The sequence below is a fragment of the Diabrotica virgifera genome, chromosome 1 (genome assembly GCF_917563875.1).
Source record: "Diabrotica virgifera virgifera chromosome 1, PGI_DIABVI_V3a".
In the NCBI taxonomy this organism is placed as follows: Eukaryota; Metazoa; Arthropoda; class Insecta; order Coleoptera; family Chrysomelidae; genus Diabrotica; species Diabrotica virgifera.
In genome coordinates this window covers 141338630-141361380 of record NC_065443.1, presented here as the reverse complement: position 1 = coordinate 141361380, position 22751 = coordinate 141338630, and the positions used below count along the sequence as shown (strand labels likewise).

General features: G+C 32.9%; 1 protein-coding gene across 4 annotated transcripts in view; it reads right to left on the bottom strand.

The window, feature by feature from the left end:
* Positions 1 to 22751, bottom strand: part of LOC114326358 (eukaryotic translation initiation factor 4 gamma 3) — a 394838-nt gene that overhangs the window by 232299 nt on the left and 139788 nt on the right. The window contains exon 1 of one of the 4 annotated variants that reach the window (XM_050641546.1): positions 10837 to 10986. The exons of the other annotated variants lie outside the window; for them this stretch is intronic. The gene's annotated coding sequence lies outside the window, so the exon portion shown is untranslated. Of the gene's footprint in view, positions 1 to 10836; positions 10987 to 22751 lie in introns of those variants that run through there. 4 annotated transcript variants of the gene reach the window in all.

Sequence of the window (22751 nt, the reverse complement as noted above, 5' to 3'; positions counted from 1 at the left end):
AGGCGCGCATACAGACTTTCTACGTAGATTACGTACATTAAAACGCATGCATTGGGCACGGGAAACACTATGTGTTTATGGCTTTTTTTAACAAATAAAAACTTAATTTTTAGCAATGCAAATAGTCCAAACCGATAGAATTTGACTTCAACTTTCAAATGCAGTAAGTAGAATTGCTATTTTATTTTTTAATCAAAAGTTATTCGGGTTCAAAAATTGCACTTTTTCGATTTTTTGAAAGTTCAACCGCGTTTATCTCGAAAACTATGCATACTACGAAAAAACATGTAAGCCCATTTTGCTGAGAATCACCCAAAAAATACAAAAAAAATGTTTTGTTTTGCGAAAAATCGCTGTTATGTAATTTCTCAAGTTCTTTGTTTATAACAAACTTATCGACATCCGGATCAACTGTTACCCAAAAAATTCGTGTTCTACGGGTCAAAATACACAAAAAAAAACTTGGGTAAGTCCATCTGAATTAAGGAGGCCGTTGTAAACCCCCTGGCGACAGGACTAACTGCTTTCTCCTCTTATTTTTCCTGTATTATCAGTATTAGCATTTCATTTCACTGTCCCCTGCGTGTCCCAGATATTGTAACTTTCTTATTGCAATTGTTTTTATTATTTCGTATTCTTTGCTTTTTTCTCGCCATACTTCCGTTTTCTTCTGTGTCCTTGCTATTCTAAGCATCCTTCTGTAACACCATATGTATTTCAAATTACTGTAGCTTATTTATGTGTTCTTGCTTCAATGTACCGCTTTTAAATCAATATTGTAGTAGGTATCGAAAACACGTAGCATCTCAGAGCTCTTACTCTCAGTTCTAATCTTAAAGATCTTGGTGTTATATTTGACAGTAAATTAACATTCTCAACTTATATTAATACTGTGGTCTCTAAAGCAACCAAATCTTTAGTATATATATTATTAGAAGCTGCAGAGATGTAACGTCTGTGGAAGATTTGCGTAGTTTATATTTTGGACTAGTTAGTAGTAAACTTAATTACTGCAGCGTGGTATGGAATCCTAATCATGCAGAACTTGTCTCTAATCTTGAATCTGTTCAAAAAAGATTCTTAAGATATTGTTACCTCAAAAAATATAACAGTTATCCGGTTAGAGGCTATAGCTATAATTTACTCCTTTCTGAGTTTGGATTCCATTCACTGCGTAAGCAGCGTGAAATAAACGGCCTAATATTCATCTTCAAAATTTTCAATTGCCTAATTAATAGCGATGTTTTGCTTAGTCTTGTAGACTTTAATGTACCACGAGCTGTGTCACGTTCAGGTGTAACTTTTCATATTTCGGTGCCTAAAGGCAAGCGTCCACAGACCCGCATCGTACGCATCGGACGCATCGTACGCAACGGATTTTAGTTTGCCTTGTACAGAAACTTATGTAACCGCGTCCACTGATCCGCATCGTACGGATCGCATTATCTATTGTCAAACTAAAATCCGTTGCGTACGATGCGGGTCTGTGGACGCTTGACTTAATTCGCAACATAATTTCTATTGCCCGATAAAGAGTATGTGCAGAAGTGTAAATAACTTAAGATCTGTGGACATTTTTTTTTAGTTTTAACATCTTTAAACGCGAAATACGCAATAGCTTATCGAATTGATACCATGTTATTTTTCTTTATTAACCTGTTCCGCTCCATCGTATCCACGTATGGATATTTTTAGGTATGGCGAACTTTACCACGATATCCAGATACGGATATTCATATAGGGATATTACTGCACTCTGTAAAAGTGGTGTAGTGCTCTGTAGATTAATTTGGATCACGGTAGGACATGGATATCCATACGGCGATATCATGGTTAGCCATTTTTTTTACACAATTCCCAGAATAATGTAAACAGCTCAAGGTCGACGTTTGTTCATTGTTCACTGTCTTTTTATATATGTTTTATTTTTATTTACCGTGACTTTATAAATTAAATAATAGACATAGATACATTTTAATGGTATCCAGATGTGGATATTTTGGTAGTACAATCGATATCCAAGGGTGGATATACTATTACACCCAAATATCCTTATGTAGATATTCTGGTAAACACTATAAATTGTCATATAAATTCAAATTGCTTCAAACATTTTTTTGGTGAATATCTCTTCTATTATACATCATAACTATCGTAAAATGTATTTCCATTAAAAAACTTTTGCTGGTATACAGCTCCCTATCTCAAAAAGTGGCCTGGAGCGGAAGGGGTTAAGGTCTTTGTTTATTATTGTGTATGTGTATTAACAACAGAAACATTTTTGGTTATTCTTTATTTTATTTTATATTTTTCATCAAGAGTTCAGTCAATGTATGTAGTTTTCTTATGTACACCTTTATGGGTTTATACCTGGTGGATGTATATTTCAGTAAATAAAATAAATAAATAAATAAAAATAAATAAGGTCTTTATTGCAGAGAACTATTTTCATTTTTATAAAGCATTTCTTGCTATTTCTATCCTGGCTCTTATTTCTGTTGTTTGATCATTTTCTGAAATCCAGGTTATTTCCATTGATATATTTCCCAAATGCATGTTTGTTTGTTTATTTGATGATTCCACAATGATTGTAATTGTCCAGAGAAATAAGATTTTTCTCGTGACACATCCCCCTCCAGGCCTAAACCAAATTTTTTGAGTAGTAGTATGGATATCTATAATAATATATAACCTGTATGTTTCCTGCAGCAGATTTTGATGATATACATAGTTATAAAACAAATGAAGAGTACAGGGGAAAAACAAGGAATTTCACATTTTCATTCATTTTGGATTTTCTCGCCATGTGGTAGCAAAAACTGAGTACTATCGACTAGGCTATCGATTCAAGACAATAAACATAAAGATCAGTCTATATAAATTTTATAACAATTTTTATCCATTCGCAGGACCAGGATTGTCCGCACGCCACTGAACAAAAATAAGGAATGTTAGCAGTTTTTTGGTGCATCATTAAATTAATAAGTTAATATAGATTCATGTTATATTAAGATTATAGAATAATAATTGCTAAAATTCTGCTAAGATTCTCCTAATAGTCTAAGAGCTGGGAGCGGATTTTGTGCATGATAAGTAATATGGAAAAACTATACGGGGATATGTTGAATTAGTTGTGTACATGACTTTCACCAAGGCCGGAAACCAGAGTTGGGGCCGAGGGTAGTTATAAGGGGTCAAAGTCGCGGAATTTATTATTTTTTTATGACATTCATGATCGAGATAGTGCACTAAAATTTCGGAATAAGTAGGTCATGACGTACCTAAGTAAAATCTCTAGGGGCTCAACGCTGCGTGGCCGACAAAGGGGTGGGGGTAGGGGTGAATATAAAAAATATAAGGGGTTTTTTGCGACGTTCGTGATTGAGATAGTGCACCAAAATTTGGGTATAAGTAGACCATGACATAAATAATTAAAATCCCCAGAGCCGGAAACCAGAATGGGGAAGGAAGGTAGTTATAAGGGGTCAAACTTCCGTTTTTTATTATTTTTTTGTGACGCTCATGATCGAGATAGCGCGCCAAAATTTGGGAATAAGTAGGTCATGACGTAACTAAGTAAAATCTCCAGGAGTGGAACGCTGCGTGGAGGGGTGGGGCAGGGGTGAATATAAAAAAATGTAAGGGGTTTTTTGCGACGTTCGTGATTGAGATAGTGCACCAAAATTTGGGAATAAGTAGACCATGACATAACTAAGTAATATCCCCAGAGGCGGAAACCAGAGTGGCGGACGAGGGTAGTTATAAGGGGTAAAATCGCAGTTCTTATTTTTTTTTGTGGCGCTCATGATGGAGATAGTGCACCAAAATTTGGGAGTAAGTAGGTTATGACGTAACTAAGTAAAATCTTAAGGGGCGGAACGCTGCTTGGGGTACAAAGGGGTGGTAGGCAGGGGTGAGTATAAAAATATATGGGGTTTTTTTTGCCGTTCGTGATCGAGATAGTGCACCAAAATTTGGGAATAAGTAGATCATGACATTACTAAGTAAAATCTCCAGGGGCGGAACGCTGCGTGGGGGACAAATGTTGTGCCGAGACCCAAAAAAAAAATAATACACACTGCGACTTTGGCCCCTTACCTTAAAACTACCCTCATCTCCAACTCTGGTTTCCGGCTCTGGGGATTTTACTTAGCTAAGTCATGGTCTACTTATTCCCAAATTTTGGTGCACTATCTCAATCTAGCACGTCGCAAAAAACCCATTATATTTTTTATATTCACACCTACCCCTACCCCTTTGCCGGCCACGCAGCGTTCCACCCCTGGAGATTGTCCTTAGTTACCTCATGACCTACTTATTCCCAACTTTTGGTGCACTATCTTGATCATGAGCGTCACAAAAAAAATAATAAAAACGGCGATTTTGACCCCTTATAACTACCGTCATGCCCAACTCTGGTTTCCGGCTCTGAGGATTTTACTTAGTTATGTCATGGTCTACTTATTCCCAAATTTTGGTGTACTCTCTCAATCACGAACGTCGCAAAAAAAACCCTAATATTTTTTGTATTCACCCCTGCCCCACCCCTTTGTCGGCCACGCAGCGTGCTACACCTGGATATTTTACTTAGTTACGTCATGACCTACTTATTCCCAAATTTTGGTGCACTCTTTCGATCATGAGCGTCACAAAAAAAAATAATAAAAACGGCGACTTTGACCCCTTATAACTACCCTCATCCCCAACTCTGGTTTCCGGCTCTGGGGATTTTACTTAGTAATGTCATGATCTACTTATTCCCAAATTTTGGTCCACTATCTCAATCACGAACGTCGCAAAAAACCCCTTATACTTTTTATATTCACCCCTACCCCCACCCCTTTGTCGGCCACGCAGCGTTACGCCCCTAGAGATTTTACTTAGTTACGTCATGACCTACTTATTCCCAAATTTTGGTGCACTATCTCGATCATGAGCGTCATAAAAAAATAATAAAATCCGCAACTTTGACCCCCTATAACTACCCTCGGCCCCAACTCTGGTTTCCGGCCGTTGGTGAAAGTCATGTACACAACTAATTCAACATATTCCCGTATAGTTTTTCCATATTACTTATCACGCACAAAATCCGCTTCTATCTCTCCGACTATAAGTAGTTTTTAGGTATCATAAGAATAAACCTTTATTGGTGTTTATCTCAATATGTATAAAATGTGACATTCCTTGTTTTTCCCCTGTACTCTTCAAATGAAGATAAAAAAACGGTAAATTTTCACTTTTTTCATATATTACCAAAAAGTTAAACATTTTAAACAAATTTGAGGGTAGGAAACTCATAAATCGTATAAAAAACTTCAATATGGCGTTCGCCGAATATGTCTGTCCATATTGGTTGCTTAGAAAATTGAAAAATAAATCATAAATTTTGAGTTTTTATAAATATTCATAACTCATGTAAAAATTAACTTAGAACCTCCTTATTACACGGAATGCTCAGACTTCCGGTGCTTAAATCATACCCTAAATTTCAAAACAATTGGCAAAATAGTTTAAAAGTTATTTAATTTGTTTATCCCAAATTCATTTTTTTTGCAACACTATAAGAAAATTATGAGGTTACAGTACTATGTACTTCGGACAGTTTATGAAAGAAGAACATTTATACTACTTATTAACTTAATTAAAAAAAATGACAAAAAGTAATTTTAAACATTGTAAAATTATTTTGCAAAAACAGTTGATTTTTTGCTTTCTTATAAACAAATAGAATAACTTTTTAACCGTTACCCGTAGAAAATAGTTATTTTCCTAACTAGTGCGGAAAGTGATACTTTCACGCACGAGACTGCCGTTGCCGTGGGCAAGCAGTCGAGTGCGGGGAAGACACTTTCTGCATGAGTTAGGAACAATATTTTTTCTCGGGCCGTACGTTTGGAAAAAAAGCCACAAAAAATAGAGTTATATCAATTTTTATTTAGAAGTGAAAATACACAAATTAATTCTTTGACAAGGTTGTCAAAACCAAACTTTCAATATAATGGGTTACTACGACGATTCAAAACCATTTTAATTGTCTACTGATCTGACTTTTAAATATTATGTCAAAATAATTTTATTTCATCGAATTATCGCGCTAATTTCAAATTTCATTAAAACATGAACACAATATAATAAATTTGAAATAAATTAGTAAATAATATATAAATATTAGCTTATTGCATGTATTATAATATATTAATATTATGGACTTCATTAAATTGGATGGTCCGAGAAGTTAGCCACATTAGATTTTCACAGAACGTTGAATTGAAGTTTGACAGTGTTGCCATGTGAATATAATGTATATAATGTATAATATGTTGCACGCTTCAAATATAGAGAGAAAGCTTTGAAAACTATCTTTTTTACATTATTTTGTGGATTTTGCTATTTTTTAATGTATGTAAAATACGAACGAATAAATATTTGTTGTTTGTTTTGATATTAATTGCAGTTAATTATTTGAAATTGTTTTGTGGCAATTGTCCTGATAGGTTACTGAGTAGATTTGGCAATAGAGTGAGAACGTTTAAATTTGCGTTTGCCAGATTGCACAGATGTTCCGCAGATATACATTTTATGACTTTCTTTTTATTATATTATATTTCTTTTTATTATTAGAAATGAATGTACCTGAAATGCTTTTAGTTACTGAAAAGTGTTTACTTCGTCAGTACGTTATTTTTGTGTTCATTTTGTATTTTTTAAAATATTAAAATGCCTACAACTATTGTAGCACGTGAAAGACTTTTGAACATAGCGCAAATGCGGGAAGAGCGATTCACTTTAGATTCACATATATTTCTTTTAATTAATTATTAATGTTCTGACAGTTTTATGTAAATTATTTATACTTATTACAAATAGCAATTTTTTTTAATTTCTGCGTTTGTCGGTTTGATAAATAAAACACATTATTATCGCGATATTTGTCATTTCAAATAAGTACTTTAATTAATAATAATAAACATTACATTATAATACAAAACACTAATTTACATTTGTTACCAGGTTGACGTTTTGTTATGGAATTATAATACATATTATATATTTATACAAAAAAATATATACCTACCCTTTACCCATATAAATAGTTACCACTTCCATTTTAGACAAATTATATATTTTTCCTATAATAGTACTGTGGACTTGTATGTTGTATATCTGTATTTTTAGTTGCATATATTCTGGAGCCTGTATCACAGCTTTATTATTTCGGTGGACTTGTATATCTGTATTTTCAGTTGCATATATTCTGGAATCTCTTAAGGCTGTATGACACTATGCATTTTCTTGTATCATTTCTAATATCGTTTCTGATATCGTTTCTTGTATACATTTTCTTGTATCATTTCTTGTACGTACATTTGTGCCCTGTATGACACTATGCAAGTTCTTGTATCGAAAATTGTATGAACTTCGGCAAGTGATTGGTCGAAATTTTGTTTGTCACCCTGTGTCACGTTATGGTAGTACTGCATCTACAGACACAGCTGATTTTAAATATTTTATAAAATTTATAAACTTTTATATAATTCAACATTTTAATGTTAACCAGAATTTTACGTTGACTGAGGTTGATTATTTGTGTTTTTATTTTGTTTTGATATTTGTGCTAAAATATTTGCATTAGAATTATCTTCAGTTTGATCCAAATTAGGAACTATTGTATTTTCGTCTATTAAAAAATTATGCACCATGAAACCTAAATTTATAGTTTGAACTTTACTAGGAGCTAAATATATGGTTATTAGTAGAACAGTAGTCCATACCAAACGGTATATTAAGTATCAATAAAAGATTTATAAATAATACCTACAAAAACACAAATAAATTCATCAATACATTATCCCATTTTCATTTCAGCCGCCATTATATTATGAGTAAGTAATTTTGACATATTAGATGTTTTACCAGCTGGTTTTACGTTTTTGCTCTTTGCGCAGAAATTGGCGCAGTTCTTGTACAATAATCTGTGCCTGACACAAATTCTTGTATCGTTTCTGATATCGTTTCTTGTATCTGTGTATGACACTATGCATTTTTTTGACATATCAGAAACGATATTAGAAATGATACAAGAAAATGTATAGTGTCATACAGCCTTTACTATCACAGCTTTTTATTTGTCTTTAATCAATAGGGCTTTTCATCGATTGTCATTTGTTTCGAGCTTCTGTCATGTGTCACATAATATTAATATATATCTGCGTCATACGTCTTTGGTTTGTATCATTGGCAATACCAATAACGTATGACGTAGATATATTAATATTATGTGACACATGACAGAAGCTCGAAACAAATGACTGTGAATGAAAAGCCCTATGTTAGAGTTTTTTCGATTGCTATAAGTTCAACTGAAAAGATGCTATGTAATAATATTACTAGATAATCTGTAATTATTGTATTGGCGACTTTATTATTTACACAAATCTTATTTTTATATAGATAATAAATAAAGTATATAGTAAAATCCTAAAACAGCAGAATTTTACTTACTTTGCACTTTATTTTACAAATTTCATTTTCATATAGATTATAATAAACAAAAAATATATAGTAAAATCTTAAAGCAGCAGAATTTTACTTATTTTACACTTTTTAACTTTATTATTGATACTAAAATCTTGGTATTTCGAGATAATTAGAGAACATTAAAAATTTAAAAAATTTTGTCGTTATTTTATCTACATAGTTAATGTTTTACATTTATTGTCAATAAATAAATTAATAAAAACATATCACATGCTCTTTCCCGATTTATTCTAAGAACACATGGCAACACTGTTAGGCCTTCATTTCCTTGTATCTGTAGCTAACTTCTCGGACCCCGCAATTTAATGAAGTCCAATATTATAATGCCATATTACAAGGTATTTTACTTTCCCGCACACCGTGCGGGAAAATTTACTTTCACGCACGCAATATGAAAAATTATTTTTTCATATTTAGAAAGACTGAACTTTTATACACATTTAGAAAAACAATTGTCCTATTTATAGGACAATTAGGGACGAAGTTATTATTACGAAGAATTATTTTTTGTCATTTTTTTTTAATTAAATTAATAGTGTAAATTTTCTTCTTTCATAAACTATCCAAAGTATTACTGTAACTTCATCATTTTCTGACTTATAGTGTTGCAAAAAAAATGAATTTGGGATAAACAAATTAAATAACTTTTAAACTATTTTACCAATAGCTTTGAAATTTAGGGTATGATTTAAGCACCAGGAGTCTCAGAATTCCGTGTAATAAGGTTTTAAGTTAATTTTTACATGAGATGAATATTTATAAAAACTCAAAATTTCTAAGCAACCAATAAGGATGGACATATTCAGCGAACGCCATATTGAAGTTTTTTTATACCGTTTATGAGTTTCTTACTCTCGCATTTGTTTAAAATGACTATTTTCTTAGTAATAGACGAAAAAAGCGAAAATTTACCGTTTTTTGATCTTCATTTGTTTATAACTATGTATATCATCAAAATCGGCTGCAGGAAATATATGTTATTATTATAGATGTCCATATTACTCAAAAAATTTGGTTTGGACCTGGAGGGGGTTGTGTCACCAACAGGATATTTTTTTCCTTATTTCTCTGAACTATAATTAAAACTACACGTTTTTTGTATTTGACGTTTCGACTTCCAATCCGGAAAAAGGTTACGTATCTCATGGCCACCGTATTAAACATAAGAATTTAATGTGAAAAAATGAATGCTGAGCAAAAATTAATCTTCTTCTTCTTCATGTGCCTTGTCCGTTGCGGACGTTGGCTATCATCATAGCAATTTTAATTTAGTTTGCGGCGTTTCTGAATAACTCGATTGATGTTAGTCCAAGCCATTGGCGTAATTTTTGAAGCCATGAGTGCCTTCTTCTTCCGGGTCCGCGTTTGCTTTCTATTTTACCCTGTATTATCAGTTGAATATATGATATTTATCATGTCTCATAATATGACCGAGGTATTTAAGTTTCCGTTTCTTAATTGTGAAACAGATTTCTTTTTGTTTTCCCATTCGGCGCAGTACCTCTACGTTGGTGGTGTGAGTCGTCCAGTATATTGTGAGAATACGTCGATACACCCACATTTCGAATACTTCCAGCTTTCTCATTAATGTTTCCGTCAGTGTCCATGCCTCCGCGCCATACAGCAAGACTGGAAATACATAGCACTTTAGCAGCCGTATTTTTAGTGGGAGAGATATGTCGGAATGGGTGAATATATTTTTCATGTTGTTGAATGTTGCTCTGGCCTTTTCAATTCTAGATCGTTGTTTGATCCTATTTCGAGTTGACGACTGTTCCAAGGTATATATACGAGTCAACGTGTTCAATTTAGTTGGTACAAAAAGTAATAAAAAAACAATAAACGAGCAAAACGAGACAACTTGAGTACCTTGGTCTTATGAGAGTAACCAGATCAATATTAGCTACAGTAAATTATTTTGGACACCAATAAATAAAGTGAGAATGTCCATGATAAAAAATACAAGACGATATAAAAAGAATACAAGAACTACAAGACTGGTATAAGATGGTTTCTTAAACATAAATGTCCTAAAGACATCGTATTTCACGGATTCACTTTTGTTTCCTTTTCAATGCCAAATTGGTTTTAACGAAAAATTTATAAATTGAACTACATATACATATTAGTATTTTGAAAAACAAATTAAAATGATTTACTGAAAATATATCTTTCTTTTCTGATTTCAACTTTGTTTCAACAAATTTGTTTCCGATCGAAGAAACAATCTAATTTTGAACGAAATGTATTTTATAAACATCGCGCATATGGAAAAAAATATTGAAATTATCAACCTACTTTGAAATACAATCACTATTAAACCAACATCAATAGCCGAAATATTCGCTAAACACTAATTCAAAAACGATAGATCACTAAAAATACACCAACTACACGGTCACAGTTCCATACATTTTTAAAAAATTCGCACTCGTTGACTACACCACGAACTCGACTGTCGCAAGACGTACAAAACTGATAAGGCGTTTCAAATTATCGCTACGTATATACGTGTATTGTTGATAACAGTTTTTAATTTTATGGTTAATCTGTAAGTGGTTAGGTCTATTCAATAGCTATTTTATGTCAGATATGTACCATATTATCTACGTCAAATCAGAAAGATTTTAGCACCTACACAAATCTTTCAGAATATTTTTTTTTCTTTTTTGAGAACTACTTCCGGAGTGGAAATTGAAACGTCAAAACATTGGGGGAGGGTATGATATGTCACACTTTTGTGATTTTTTTTGAAACTATGGAACAATTATTTTATTTTTAACTTAAAAAAGCCTCATTCCCATTCTCTTTGCCTTATCCCTATGCGGGGTCGGCTTCCCTAATGGCATTTCTCCACACAATTCTATCTTGGGTCATATCAATGTTAATCCCCTTTACCAACATGTCCTGCCTTATCGTCTCCCCCCAGGTCTTCTTTGGTCTTCCTCTCCTACTCCTTCCAGGAATTTGCACTTCAGCTATTCTTCGTATTGGGTGATGAACGTCTCGACGTTGAACATGACCAAACCATCTTAACCTATGCTCTCTCATTTTGGCATCAATTGGTGCCACACTTAGACTTCCCCTAATATACTCATTTCTAATTTTAACCTTCTTTGTCACTCCACTCATCCATCTAAGCATTCTCATTTCCGCCACATGCATTCGTTGTTCCTCTTTCTTTTTCACTGCCCAACATTCATTTCCTTACATCATAGCCGGTCTTATGGCTGTTTTATAGAATTTTCCCTTCAGCTTCATTGGAATTTTTCTGTCACACAACACACCACTCGCTTCTTTCCTCTTCATCCATCCAGCCCTAATTCTACTGCATGCATCTCCATCTATTTCTCCATTACTCCGTAATACCGATCCTATAGGTACTTAAAACTATTGCTTTTCACAATCATTTCACCATCCAAAGATATCATTTTATTTGTAGTAACTTCATCTATAAATGAACATTCCAAATACTCTATTTGTGTCCTACCAATTTTTACACCTTTTTCCTCCAGAGCTTGTCTCCACTGTTCCAGTTTTTGTTCTAAGTCTCTTTCACTATTTCCTATTAACACTACATCATCAGCATACATTAGGCACCATGGAATGCTACCCTGTAGTTTCGCTGTTATCTGGTCCACAACTAATGAGAATAAATAAGGACTAAGCACCGAGCCTTGGTGCTTGGTGCTTTTAAATTAAATAAGCATATTAAGTATAATTCAACAAATTTTCAAAACAATGTTCAAGAAAAAATATTGAAAAATAACACCTCAAAAAAATGGATTTTGCGGTGGACATCCGAAGTCATCACTAGATCATGTGAAACAATGGTTTCTCGAGGTAACGCTGTTAAGTTTCTTTATTTTTAACAATTTTTGAGTTCTTGGTATCACTCGGAAGTAAAAAAAAAAACGAAATTATTTGTAACAAAATGGTGAAAATCAACATATTTATTATTGTTAAACAAACAATAAACATAAAACAATGTTACCCCACGAAATGTCTAAAGAACATCTATGCAAAATTTCAGGTGGATTGGTCGAGTAGTTTTTGAGTTACAATGTCAACCGCCTTTCAAAAAGCTGTTTTAAGAAAAACGCGACAACTTCGTCTTCGTTTTTGTCTGTCAAATCGTGAAGTGATGCACACTGGAATATGTTTTTGAATCGCGGAGTAATCTACAAAAGAGAAGGGGAACAGTTGTTGAACGTTTCTCACTAAGCTCACGCGTGCTGAGGCGAAACAGCGGCAAAGCCAGTCGAAGGTAGGAATATTAAAAATCAGTAGGTAAATGGTTCTTCCGCTAACACCTGTCATACCGAGCCGGAGCACATAGTCACTATATTTCTAACAGTTGATAAATAAGTGACTCATGAATATTTAAAACAATAGTTTTTTTTCTTAGGGAATATGCGCATATTTTAAATTTAGCTGAAGCAAATTAAAAAATTGAAGCCGTTTTTAACACATGAATTGCTAAATTGATATAATAGTGGAGTAACTGAAGGTTTTCACCTCCGATTTCGTTGAACCTTCATCGATTTTCATGAAAATTGGTGAGTAGTTAGGAGATACTTCAAGGAACAAAGGTGACATGATGCCAACTTGCGCTATTACCCTGGGGGTGGATGCCACCCCTTCTCGGGGGTGAAATTTTTTTTATTACAAATAATACCAGACGTCGATAGAGGGACAACTTCTAAGCAAAATTTGTTATATAAAGTTATTAACATAAATCAATACTTTTTGAGTTATTAAATATCAAAGATTTTATTTTTTTCTTAAAAAAATGCATGTTTTTAAGCTGTTTTTCACATATTACTCAAAAACTATAAGCTTTTGTAAAACAGTTATTATTACCAAAATTAAAGATAATAAAACATTTAATACACTCCCCACTTTAAGAGAACCCTTTCGATATTTTTAGGAAAAAGTGAAAAATAAAACATACGCCATTTTCACAAAAAATAAAATTTGTAGTAATCTTCACAAGAGTTTCTTTACGTTAACATAGTTAATGATTTCAACAATTTTGAATGGTTTAGAATGCATATTTTTGAAAAAAAAAAGATATGATTTAAAACAATCAGAATTTTTTAAATTATCGTATTTTTCATTTTCTTTTGATAAGAACTCCCAAAAATACTCGATATACGTAAAAAATTATATATTAACTAAATTTTAGTTTTTTCTGTTCCAAATACTTTACCCATTTTACTATTTCCGTAGAGTAAAAAATAACCGAGATAGAAAGGTTTAAAATTTCAATTTTGCTGGGAGAACTATGTAACTGGGGCCATTTAACCTTTTATTTTTAAAAAAGTAAGAGGTTTAAAAGACTAAATTCGCCGTTTTTTAATAGCTCTTAGAATCAACTTTTAATTAGTTTTTAGGTGAACCTGATAGCTTAAAAATTAACGGAGTTATTTACAAAAAAACAATAACATTTTTTGGAAATATTTTAAAAAGATAAATTTTGAAACATTTTTGGTGCATAAATTTTAATGCTATCAACTTGTTCGAGGGCTTATTTGATAGATATTTCTAAGAACTTTGACAAATGTTTATTAAGTTTATGTTATAAAATGCATCATTTTCCCGGTATTTAAGCTTGAATACTTAGATTTGGGTACTCGACGAAAGAAATATACATTCAATTACCTATAACTCACTTTTAATTAACATTGAAAGGTTTTTCTACTAAGAAGTTTATTTGATTTTTTATTAGCCTCAATTTTGATAATAATAACTTTTTTGTAAAAACATAGTTTTTGAGTTATTTATGAAAAATCGGTTAAAACATGCATTTTTCTCAAGAAAAATTAAAATCTTTGATCTTTAATAACTCAAAAAGTTTTGATTTTTTTTAATAACTTTATATAACAAATTTTGCTTATAATTGATCCCTCTATCGAATTGTGGGGTTACTTTTAATAAAATAATTTTCACCCCCGAGGAAGGGTGGCATCCACCCCCAGGGTAAAAGCGCAAGTTGGCACCATGTCACCTTTGTTCCTTGAGATATCCTCTAACCACTCACCAATTTTCATGCAAATCGATGGAGGTTCAACGAAATCGGAGGTAATAGCTCATATCCACCTTCAGTGACTGCACTACAAATAAATTCAAAAATCAAAAAGCATTTTTTTCTCTATTATAATAACTGGTCTTAAACGTAAAGTCGATTATTATTTATATTTTTTAATTAAATAGTGAAATACGCTCAGAAACAAGTTTTATATAAAAAATATTTATAAGGTTTACAAATTAACAAATTATATATGTTACAGTTCAAGTTGATTATCCAGTTGGAGTTGACTCCAACTAGTTGGAGTCAACTCTAAAGCGTCGTTTAAACACAACGATAAGTCATAGCAACTAGTTGTGATGACAAGTTGAAACACTGTTTAGACGCTGCGATTCAATGCGATACCACCTTCAACCCAACTCCAACTTTGATAAGTTGTGCGATGCACCGTTTACACACAATGATAAGTTGCAACAACTCGATTGACCTTGATAAGTTGTTTGATTTATCGCTGTGTTTAAACGACCCTTAACGGCTGGTTTCAGTAAAAGTTGATTATAAATATAAAATGAAGATTTATATTCAACATTTACTAGTAAAAGTAGACTCCAACTAGGAAAAGTATACTCTTCCCAATGCCATTTAGGGCCGGTTGTTCGAACGCTAATCAACAATGATCATTATCAAATAATTAATTACTGTCAATGTCAACTTTGTTTGGGTTGTCAAAACATAATTAATTACAATTCTGAGACTATAATAAATTAATATAACAATAATTATTAACATAATTAATAATAAATCTCATAATTGTAATTAATTATGTTTTCAGCAACCTAAACAAAGTTGACATTGACAGTTTTGGTGACAGTAATTAAATATTTAATAATGATAATTGTTGATTAGCGTTCGAACAATCGGCCCTTAGTAAAAGTAGATTCTGATTCACACAAACAGCCGATTCTAGAAATTAAATGTTACTGAATATGTTCAAATTAGTCTAGGCTGCATCGTCGCCCCCGTTAGTGGTAGGGGAGCCCAAGCGAGGATTTTTGCAGTTACTCGAGCGCGTCAGATTATCATATGGGGAGAAACGTGGTACCCAGCAGATGTACCTCTGCCATATATTGGCTCTTAACACAGGGGAGTTCGTTTAGGGGGGGTCCGAAAAAAAATCTATCCTTAAAAATACTCCAAATTGTCAGATTAAGATAAGGTAAGTTAAGTACATGCAAAACAGTGTATATTTAAAAAATCTGACGATTTGAGTGGGGCGTAAGGAAATTGGTGAGTCACAAAGTTTCACAAGAAAAAAGCGAATATTTCGCGAAATGAACGTCAGATCGAAAAACTAAAAACTACACGTTTAATATTTTTCAAAAATCTATGGAATGATACCCAACATGACCCCTCACAGAGAGGGGTGGGGGTAAATTTAAAATTTTAAATACAAATCCCGCGATATTTAGCAAAATAAACATCAGATCGAAAAACTGCAAAATACACTTATTTAATATTTTTGAAAAATATATCGAATGGTACCAAACGCGACACCCCACTGAGGTGAGGTGGGGGGTTACTTTAAAATCTTAAATGGGAGCTCCCATTTTTTATTGCAGATTTGGATTCTCTGCATAAAAATAAGCAACTTTTATTCGAAACATTTTTTCGAATTATGGAGAGATGGCGCTATAATCGGAAAAAACAATTAATGGAAATGGAAAATTAAATTAAATAATGGCAAGCGCCCTCTAAAATGGAAAATTTTACTTAACTTTTTTTGGTTTTAGGACCTAATAATCACAACCCAATAGGTCTCCAAAGCGCTCGAGTGACTGCACATTTAGCATACTTTGCTCCCCTACCATAGGTAAGTTACTCTAAACTTATTCAAAAAGAGGTCCTTATAACAAATCTACTGGGTGCCAGGCAGTACCTTGATCGATAAATTGTTTAAACAATTTTTTTTAGACAAATTCACAAAAATAATTTTTTCACTTCACAAAATAATTTTCCTAACAAGTGCAGAAAGTCATACTTTTCCGCACGCGACTGCAGTTTGCCGAACGACGCGGAGTTCGGCAAGCAGTCGAGTGCGGAACAGAGACTTTCTGCAAGCGTTAGGAACAATATTTTTTCTACGAGTCTTTAAAAAATGACCAAATCTTAATCAATTAATTTAATTAATATGAAAATACAAACACAAATTAATTCTTTGACAAGGTTGTCAAAACCAAACTTTCAGCATAATTGGTTAGCATGACGACGATCTTGGTTTCCATGACGACGATTCAAAACCACTGTTATTGTCTACAGATTTGACTTTCGAATATTATGTCAAAATTATTTTATTTTATCGAATTCTCGCGTTAATTTCATTAAAACATGAACACAATAAGATATATTTGAAATAAATTAGTAAATAATATCTAAATATTAGTTTATTGTATGTATTATAATAACTTTAAGGCCATATCAACATATCTAAATTAACACGCGTGCGGAAAAGTAAAACGCGTGCGGAAAAGTAACACGCGTGCGGAAAAGTAAAACTTTCTAAACTAAAACGCGTTCGCGAAAGTAGACATTTTTGCACGCTCGTAGAAAAAAGGTATTTTGTGATTTTTCTCTAAAATTGATTGTTGTCGAGTTATACGCGATTTAAAATTTGAAAAATGCGAAAATAGCCATTTTCAAGGCTTAATAACTCGGTTAAAATCCATTATTATGAAAGTCAGAAAGTGACCATAGCCCCCTCTACAAGATCCAGCAGAAATTTTTGTCACTATTTTATTACTAGGCTTTATCTTTAGTTATTAACAATGAGCGCTAAGTGCGTATTAGGCGGCCGTCAATGGTGAGTGCTAAAGAGATGCACCATTCCAGCCGTCCAATGGTGAGTCTCACTCGCACTCACATTGACGGCCGCCTCAATACACGGTTAGCGCTCATTGTTGATAATTAAAAATAATATCTCATTAATGAAATAATGACAAAAGTTTCTTCAGGATCTTATAGAGGTAGCTTTAATCTTTGATTTTTTTTAGTTTCTGACTTTCATAATATATAATATCGTATGGCATTTTTGCCTTTCGGACAGTTCCGGCGCCAATTACATCTTTAACCCTGTTTCAAGTAACTAGTGTCGATGTACACTAGCCCAGGGGTACGGCTTAACGTGCTCTCCGAGGCACGGTGAGACGGCTCGTGTCATTATTGGAAATGAAACTGGTTTGTCTTTGGCAGGGCTCGAACCCACGTGCACTGGCGTATGAGGCCAGCGATTATGCCGTTACTTCACGGCCGCTCGCTCGACTTTCACAATAATTATCTTTAACCGAGTTATTAAACATTGGAAATGGTTATTTTGGCGATTTTCAAATTTTAAGTCGCTAATAACTCGACAACAGTAAATTTTAGAGAAAAAAAGGCCCAAAGGATCTAAAAAAAATTTGTACGAAGTGAAAAAATTATTTTTGCGAATTTGGTTAACAAAAATTAAACAATTTTTCGACCGCGGTACCGCGTGACACCCTGTGTATTTGTTATAAGGAATGTTATACGGATGTACATATTTCTTTGAGTAAGTTTGTGCAAAAAATCGAATCAGAATAATTTACCTAACGGGGCGACGTTACAGACTATACTAATAAGTAGTTGAAACGGTCAAAACAAAGAAACGCACAATCATCAAAAATGCACTTGAGATTCTCGTATAATCAACATTTACTGAATCGATCCAGTAAGAGTCAACTCCAACTAGTAAAAGTTGATTTAAATTTTTAAAATCAACTTTTACTGCTCGTTTCAGTTGGAGTTGACTCCAACTAGTTGGAGTCAACTCTAACTGAGAATCAACTTGAACTGTAACGTATACATTAAGTATATTTTTCATTCCATGGAGTCTGATTTGAAAGTATATAACTAAAAAAATTATACATAACACAATTTAAAAAAAACTTATCTGTTTTAACTACATCCGTAGAGCAATGGTTTATGGCCACCCTTACCTGCCGATTTGCATTTGTAATTTGCCAATTGCAACCAACTAAGACTAATAACAAAAATAATTATATCATTTTTGTTTTAATACCCCTATCTTATATTTTTTTTATAAATGGATAGTTAATTTTAAAACCGAGTACGTATGTTGAATGAAACACTCACGAAAGCTTATCAAAAACCTTGGGACATAATTAATTGAGTCCTTCTGATAACAAAAACGTTTCTATAGGTAATAAATTTATCACGCTCATATACTAAATGACATATTATAAACTAAAAAAATTGATTAAATAAATAATCCAGTCCATGGAATAAAAAACAATCCAGAGTGCACCAGTCTTTGAATGACTGCATGGCTGTACACGTGTACACCGGCGACCGATATACGGAAAGGATCTGTTTTCTTTCTTAAGCCGGCCATTCATGATCCGATTTGTGGTCCCTCTAGTGGTCCAACTTTGTGGTTGTACCTCTAGTGGTACTACCAGACCATTCACGTCCAAACATTTTATCTTTCTAGCCGCCAACAAAGGTCTTACCTTTCAGCCACCTGTTTTCACGGTGGTGTACACTAAAAATGTATCGAGTAAAGTCTATGCAAAATATAATTCGGATGATTTGTGTTTTTAAAAATTGGGTACATGAGTTGAGGTTTCATAATTAAGCATGCCATAAGTTTCGTTTCTCTAGCATTTGTCTAGGGCTGATATGAACTAATTAATTTTTACGACTCTTGTAATTTTTACGACTTTTTAAGATGTAGGGTAGTTATATTCTATTTTAGAAAGAAATAAATACTTGTTCTAAACTGGAGCTGGGATTTCCTTTGCTGTGTGTGGGTGTATCGTGTATTTTTAATAGTAGCAATTTTCCGTGCCATTAAAAGTTATTTTCTATTATTTATTTGCGAACCTAGGGATCTTTGCTAAGCGATGTACCGATTGAGATTTTGTTTGGAGCTGATGTTGTTAGCAAATTGTATATACGGAGGAAATACTAGTTACAGTGCGGTCTCGTAGCAAATTTACCATTTCAATTGGAATAAATTACAATGTTAGTTAGAAATTAAATTTACTTGACGTTTCGACTTCTACTTCTGAAATCGTTATCAAAATGTTCCGAAGTGGAAGTCGAAACATCAAATAGATTTAATGTATAACTAATATCGTGGCTTATTCCCAATTCAAATAGTAAATTTGCATAAGATGCCAAAAGAAAAATGATTGGTCCCAACAAAAAGTAGATAATGAACAATCGTGTATTTTAATAAGGGTAATTTTTGTGAAAGTTTATTTTCTGTTAAATATTTGCAAACTAGGAATGTTTGCGTAAAGAAACTTGTAGACATCCCATACGTAATATACTGAGAGGCATAAGTTAGGGATATAGAAAATTTATGCTCATTTTCATAGTTGATTCTTTCGTGAACGGATTATGGATCCCGCTATTTTTTTTTACTATTTTAGATACTTCTTTAGTATTAACACAGTTGTGCAAATATTTACTCAAACTTCTCTCTATTTTTTTTATACCATTGTACAAACAAGTTTTTACTTCTGTATGATTCTTTTTTGTACTTATACTGGGTGGAGGAAAAGAAATGTTTTTCTTATGTTAAGTTTGAAACACCCTGTAGGGAGGACGAGGTACAATAATGAGTGTGCACTGAAATCGTATTATAGTTTTATGTTTTGTGAACATTTTGTTTTTTGAATGTGCCTGATATCTTTAGAAACAAAGAAAATAGACGGTTTTGTAGTTTAACATACGAAGTATGTTGAACTACATTTTACAAACGAAGTTTTTACTTCTGTATGATTCTTTTTTGTACTCATACCGGGTGGAGGAAAAGAAATGTTTTTCTTATGTTAAGTTTGAAACACCCTGTAGGGAGGACGAGGTACAATAATGAGTATGCATTGAAATCGTATTATAGTCTTATGTTTTGTGAACATTTTGTTTTTTGAATGTGCCTGATATCTTTAGAAACAAAGAAAATAGACGGTTTTGTAGTTTAACATGTGTTTTAACCGAAACAAAAGTTTGAGACAGCCTTTAGGGAGGAAAAGGTAAAATGGTGGTTATGCATCGACACTATGTTGTAGTCTCTTCTTTTGTGAACCATTTATTTTTTAAATTTTTCTGATATCTTTAATAACAAAGAAACTAGACGGTTTTACTTTTTAATATGTGTTTTAACTGACGACTGCGATACGTGAGGAGGTCATGTCTTATCATACCACTAAGACGACATTATTTCCTATATATAGTGCGAAAGAAAAAGAGTGTTCAAAGAAAAAGAATATGTGTAATGTAACTCTCGATATTTAAAGAGCCTCCAGGTAGACACCAAATCAGTATTAATTTCAGAGAAATTCCAACCCAAACATCATAGAGCCTCCATTAAACAATCTCGTCTCTCTTATGTTGTGCTGTGCATACCGCTTACCTGATCGACAATCGTTTATCTTATGTGCCTTTCTGTTTTTAAATTTTTGTTAACTGTTATTTCTTAGTGTTAATTTAGTTTTGTTTCAGTTAAAATACATGTTAAGGAGTAAAACCACCTATTTTCTGTGCTATTTGCTTTATCTTTAGAAAGCTAAAGATATCACGGAGATTCAAAAAACAAAATGTTCACAAAACATAAGACTTCAATATGATTCCGATCTATACACAGATTTGTACCTTGTTCTCCCTACAGGATGTTTCAAACTTAACATAAGAAAAACATTACTTTTCTTCCACCCGGTATAAGTACAAAAAAAGTTTAATTACATCTTTGCACAACTGTGTAAATACTAAAGAAATATCTAAGATAATAAAAAAAATTAGCGAAATCCGTTCACGAAAAAATCAACTATGAAAATAGGCATACATTTTCTATATCCTTAACTTATGACTCTCAGTGTAGTGGAAATTTTTAATATAACAGGGGTGGCCAAGCTCCTCGATATTCCGAGCCATTTTTCAAAATTTGAAATTTTTCGCGAGCCGCAATTAAACAATTATTTAAAAAGTGTAAAAAAGGTATTTAATCTTTCCTGTCACCGTTTGAATTTCACGAATTTTAAAGTAAAATTAAATGGTTCACATTGTGGTTTTAATTATGCAAATAATTCTACAAGCAGCCTTTACGAATTCAGGATACATCGATTCTTCATTATCCTTCCATCTTTTTCCAGGACGACCTACTGATCTTCTATGTTCTCTCAAGAAACACTGCCTTTAACACTCTTTCTTCGTCTTATCTTACCACATGACCTACTGCCCATCTTATCTTAACTTTTATATTATGTTCGACGATGTTTTCAGTACCATACACAGTCACCAATTCTGCTTTGCGGCGCCTTCTCCAGTCTCCTGTCAATTCATCTCTTTGACGGCCAAATATCATTCTAAGAACTTTCGTTTCAAATACGAGCAGCTTATTTATTTCCCGCTGATGTAGAATCCATGTTTAACTTCCATATGTAACAATTGGGCATGTACGTACAGTCTTAATTTAGATTGTCTTTTTAGAAGCTTAGATCTTAATAATGATGACAGGGAGTTTAATGCTCTATTCCACGCAGCTATCCTTGCTGAGACCTCTTTTTATATGTGATTGTCGTCTGTGATTATCGCCCCTAGATATTTAATCTCTTTTACTACTTCGAAGTTGTGGCCATTAATAGTTATGTTGTGCCTAACTCTTGGTCTTGGATGTTGTTCTGAAGCTATTTCCTTGTGGCATCTTTATGATTAACTATTTATATGGGTAATAAGCCACAATTAAATTGAAAAAAAAAAAGAATTTTATTAACGTTGTCAAAATACAAAATACTACTAAATGTATACTTGGTCTTGGATTTTTGGTTACTACTTTTTTATAGCATGTATTTCGTCCTCTCTTCATTTATTCGAAGGCCCGGACTACCTGTTTCTTCCTCGAGTTGTGAAAACACCTCTCTCTAGTTTTGAATCCTAGATTCGCAAGTATCCCTGTCAGCTCAGATAATATACACATATTTTACACACATATTTTACAAATTTTAAGGCCCAATTCAATAGCAACAATAGCAACAACTTAGACAAGGGTCTCCTTGTCTAAGTCCTTATGTTACACTTACGTTTTTTATATGTGTTCTCAGTAATTTAAGACATTTTGAAATACAAAAATTAAAAGTAATTCAGG